The sequence below is a fragment of the Rhea americana genome, unplaced genomic scaffold, assembly GCF_003343005.1.
Source record: "Rhea americana isolate MKP2758 unplaced genomic scaffold, rheAme1 scaffold_21, whole genome shotgun sequence".
Lineage (NCBI taxonomy): Eukaryota > Metazoa > Chordata > Aves > Rheiformes > Rheidae > Rhea > Rhea americana.
Genome location: NW_028186258.1, coordinates 1043321 through 1048226, shown reverse-complemented (window position 1 = coordinate 1048226; position 4906 = coordinate 1043321). Strand labels below are relative to the sequence as shown.

General features: G+C 69.3%; 1 protein-coding gene across 3 annotated transcripts in view; it reads right to left on the bottom strand.

The window, feature by feature from the left end:
* Positions 1 to 4507, bottom strand: part of RHBDF2 (rhomboid 5 homolog 2) — a 17235-nt gene extending 12728 nt beyond the window's left edge. The window contains exons 1-2 of one of the 3 annotated variants that reach the window (XM_085304446.1): positions 3963 to 4507; positions 251 to 383 (exon numbers count right to left, since the gene is read on the bottom strand). The gene's annotated coding sequence lies outside the window, so the exon portion shown is untranslated. Of the gene's footprint in view, positions 1 to 250; positions 475 to 3962 lie in introns of those variants that run through there. The other 2 variants (XM_085304447.1, XM_085304444.1) reach the window with 2 other exon arrangements.
* Positions 4508 to 4906: the final 399 nt, after the last annotated feature.

Below are 4906 nucleotides of genomic sequence, written 5' to 3'. Positions count from 1 at the left end.
CCGCCGCCGGCGGAGCGGGGCTCCCGCCCCGAGACCACCCCTGCTCCCCTCCGGCCTCGGCAAGGGCATTTAGGCCCAGCGGCCAACGGAGGAGATCTGGAAAGGAGGACGCGAGGCATCTGCGGCCACAAACGCGAGGCTGCTCCTGGTAGAGCAACGAGTCGCTCCCGGCCGCCGGGATCCAGGTCGAGTCGCAAAGCGACCGAGGGAGTCGATCCCACCGCCCCGGCATCCCTCCCCGCGCCCCTACCTCATAGGGGTGGCAGGGATCCCACGCGGCCCGTCTCAGCGGCCAACGCTGGCGGCGGCCTTCCCCTTCCTCCTCCTCCTCCGTCCTTCACGCACGGCAGCGCCGGAGCATGGCCGAACTCCTCCTGCTTCTCCTGGAGGGGGGGAAACACCACGCTTCAAACCAGGCGTGAAAAAGCAGGTCAGGGCGGCGGGAACCTTCCGCAGCGGGAGAGGGAGAGCCAAGGGGTTCGGCCGCGAACCTGCCGCTCCCGGGCTCGGAGCCGGGCCGCTCGGCGCCGGCCGTCCCGGGGCATCGCCGCAGCCCGGCCGGCGACCGCCAGGCCGGCGCGCAGGAGCCGGAGGGGAAAGCGGAGCCAAACCGCGCCGAAATGCAGACCCCGAGCACTCGGCGAGGGCCTCGGCGCCTCCCGGCGCGCGTGCCGGGCCGCTCTCCCGTTCGGGGACGCGCGCGGGCCGGAGGACGCTCTCGGTGCCGGAGCAGCGCCACAAAGTCCCCGAGGGGCGACGGGGCCATCGGGCGCCCCCGGGGCCGGCACAAGCGCCCAGGGGCCGGTTTTCCATTAGGCGAAGAGCGCTGCTCGCTAGCGGCCCTCTCATAAACGATTAACGGGCACCCCCGGGGCACCCGTCAGCGCCAGGAGCCTCGTTAAAAGCCGCTCCGGGCTCTCCCGAGCCCCGCGCGCGGAAGGCGGCCGAGCCGCTCCGCTGCGGCGACTGATTAACCGCGGGCCGAACCCTCGCGGGCGCCTCCTCCGGGAACGCCCCAGGGAAGGGGGTCGGAGCCGGCGCGGCTCGGCACGGCACGGCACGGCACGGCACGGCCCCGTCCCCCTCCCCAGCCCGGCCGCTCCTCGCGCTCGGAGAGCTCCGCGCCCTCCCGGCCCGAGCTGCGGATCCGACCACGGCGGCCCAAGGCAGGCCAACAGCTCGCGAAACGAGAAGATACCGAGGGGGAAAAAAAAGGAAAAAAAAAATAGGAAATAACTTGTGGAGGAAAAGGGGAGGAAAGAAGTTAAACGCAACTACTGCGAGCGACCTCGAGGAAGCGCCAGTCGGGCGCGGGGAGCCGAGGCGCGGCGGTGCGTGCACCGGCCCCGGGGCCGCCGCGGTCAATCATTAACGCCCAATCTGGAGCCGGGATCGGGGCTCGGCCGCCGTCACGGAGGAACGGATAACCCCCCCCGTGAACCCGGAGAGCGGCAGCTGGGCGCCGCGGCGAGACGCGAACCTCCGGGACGTCAGGCAAGCGCGGGGCGGTGTGCTCAGCCGGGCGAGGTTCGAGCGCTCGGCACGCCCTGGAAGGAAGCAGGAACTCCGGAGCGGAGCCGGAGCGCGCCGCGGCGCTGCGGCCAAGCTGCGCCCGGCCGGCAGAGCGGCCGCGGGCCGGCGCGCGGCGGCGAGGGCTCGTCCCGGCGTCGCCGTCGCGAGGGCTCGCGCTCGGACACGGGGCCCACGCGCAGGCCGTTCCCAGCACGGGCGGCGGGAGAAGCGCGCGGCCGCCGCCGGCACCGCCGCTCTCGCCTCCGCCCGCGGCGTTTCGCAAACGGGGAAACCGAGGCACGGCGGCAGCGGCGCCTGCGCGGCGGGGCGAAGCGTGGGAGGAGCCGGGTCCGCCGTGGGAAAAAGCCGACGCTGCTCCGCGCGCGGCCTCCGGCCCCGATCCCGGGAGCGCGGAGGGGAAGCGCGCTCCGGCCCCGGCGGCCGCTGCCCTGCTCCGCCAGCAAAGCCCCAGCTCCCGCGCGGAGGCGGCGGCGATTCTCTGATGTCTGATAGCCGGCGTCACCCTCCCTCCCCCAGTTTTCCCCGCGCGCCCTCGGCGGCTCCTGCATCTCGCGCGGGCTGGGGAAGCGCCGCGGTGCTCCCCCTCCCGGAGAGGGGCCGCAGAGGGCTGCTCCCTTCCCCAGGCAGCTTCCAAGAACTTTATCTGAGGCTCACAACTCCCCCAGGGCTCGGTTATCGGAAGAGAAAGCAGAAAGGGGAAGGCCCTCCGCACCAACGCCGGGAAAGCTTGGCTTCCTCGGAACAGGCCGAGGCTGCCGGCTGCGTCGTCCCCTCCCCATCCCCGCCGCGGCCGGAGGGGCTGCCCGCGCCCCACGTCCCCCCCCAGGCGCCAGCCCCGCGCCGCGGCGGAGGTCGGGTCTCCGGCGCCACGGAGAGTCAAAGCCGCTTTGACCTGGATGCGGGGGAAAAATCCTCCGCGCCCCGGCACGCGAGCGAGCGGCAGGAAGGAAGAGGCTAACGGGCCGCTAACGCGAAAGCCCTGAGCAGAAAACCCAGCGGAGGCGGGATCGGCACCTCGCTCCACCTCGGCGCCGAGGTTTCACCCGGAGACCGCCGAAGGCTCGGAGCCGCGAGGGCTCCCAACGCCGCGACGCCCCGGCCACAGGCACGACCCGGTCCCGGAGCACTGGCCGGGCGCACCCCTCCACCAAACGGCGGGGGACGGGCGAGCGGGGCCCCCCAGGGATGGAGGGGCCCCCCGGGGCCGGAGGGATCCCCGGGGCCGGCGGGCGCCGCGGGGCAGCTGGACCGTCCCGGTGACTGGGTCAATCGCTGCTCCGCAAAGCCCCCACCCAAGCGCCTCATCAAGAGCAAGCAGCAGTCAGCAGCCTTTAAAAAACAACAGCCAAGAGCCACTAAGTGAGAAAAAGGAGGAGAAAGCCCAGATTTTCTTCTATGCTTCGCAATAAAAAGCACAGCTTTCAACACTCAAAGGCTGGGGAAACGACCATAACCCAAAGCACTGTAAACATTCCCGAAAGACCAGACTCCCGGATCCACCTAATTAAAAGGGGCTGCTCGGGAGTCGCCCTGGCCTGGCAGGGCAGCAGGGACCAGCGGTCATTAGATAAAAAGCTTTTCAATAAGGGAAGAGTTGACGGCTTGCGGGCTCATAGAGATCTATCAGGAGTAATTACATTTTTCGGTAATTCGCTCCCGTGTCATGCAGAACCCCTTGGAGCACAAAGCTGACGCTCCCTCCCCGGTTCCTGGGGTGCAGGTTCCTGCTGGGCTCCCAGGCGCTGGGAAAGAAAAAACAAAACCCAAAACCCAGCAGTTCCCCGGCTGCGGGGACGTCCCTGCTGCCAACGGGGAACAAATAAATAAATAAATAAATAAAATCAGGCAGCCCCAGAAGCATTTTGCAGGATGAAAAGGAACAGTTTTGGGAAAAAAAGAAAAGGAATAAACCGTTTCCAGGTGTGGAGGAGATCAGGGATCAGCGCCGGGGCGGACACCGGCCGGGAGGAGGATGCTCCCGCCTCGCAGGGCCGGCGCCGGGCGCCGTGCCAGGGCGCAGGACCGGGGCTCCTCCTGGCCCCGGCGGCCGCTTCCCGCGAAACCCTCGCCAACCCCGTGCCCGTGGCTTCGGCTCGCCGAAGCACCGCCGCGCAGAGAGCCAAACCGACCGAGGGCCGGGATGTTTTCACAGCAAACAAACCCATCCCGCGACCACCTTCCTCCCCGGGGAGGCAGCGGGCTGGCAGCGAGGGCGCCCGCGGGACCGCGCCGCCCCTCGCCCTCCGCAGCGCCTTTGCTCCCCGCACCGCTCAGGGACAGCTATATACAAGATTTATTCGGGGTATTTCAAGAGCGCTAAGTGTCAGCGCTATCGCAGAGAGGCCGACTCCAGGAGAAGGCCACGTGCTTGCCTTTCAGCTGGACAACAGGACAAATTCAACCCGAATTTCCCAGCTCCTCCAGCTCACCCCAAAGAGTACTTTTTATCCCTGAAAAGCGAAGGTCCAGCCAGCCCCACGGCACGTCAGGAGACCCAGCCGCTCCGCGTCTCCAGCCTCCGAGCCACGTTACTGGCACGCGCCGGTGCCCGTCGCTCCTTCGAGCCACCGGGCTCTGCGGAGGCCGCCCTTCGGCGTGCCGAAAACGCGCCGAGCACGCGTTTTGGAGAGCCGCCCGGGGCTCGGCCCCACCTCGCCGCGGCCGGGCCGGCGTCCGGCCTCGTCCCCGCGGGGCGCGCCGAGGCACGGGAGGTTATTTCCCACCCGGGAAGCGCGCGGGAGCTTCTCCGGAGGACGGAAAGGCACGAGGCGAACGGCTGTGAGCCGGGCGCCCCTTCCCCGTGCGGGATTGCCGGGAGCCTCCGGCCGTGCCAGCGGCACCAGGAATCCCCGGGAGCCACGGAGCCGGGCTCGGGCTCGCAGCAGGAAGGGTGACGCCGCGCTGGGGAAGTGGCCGGCACTTCCTCCTGCTACTGTGCACCCTTTCGGGTCCCCTCTCCCTCGCAAAGCTCGGGTGCCAGGAGCTCCGCCGCCGGCCGGGCCGCGCTCCGCACGGGCCTGGGGGAACCGAAACGCAGCAGCGGACGGCTGCGGCAGCAGAGCCTTCGCCGGGCACGTCGCGGGCGGGCGGCCGGGCACGGCACAGCCGGGCAGGGCACGGCAGGGCGGGTTTAATCCCGGCCTCACCCACCCGCCCCAAACCTGCCGGACTGCTAAGGGCCGAAACCTCCCCGCCAGCCTCCCTCCGCTCGCCGGGGCTCTCAGCGGACCCTTCTCCTCGAGGAGGATTTTATTTGCTCGCAAAGGGCTCCCTGCAGCAGCAGCCACTGTAAGGGACAGGGGGGGTGTTGCTTTTTCTGTTTTTTTTTACCAAAAAAAAAAGAAAAGAAAGCAGGCAGCATTGCTGCCGGGAG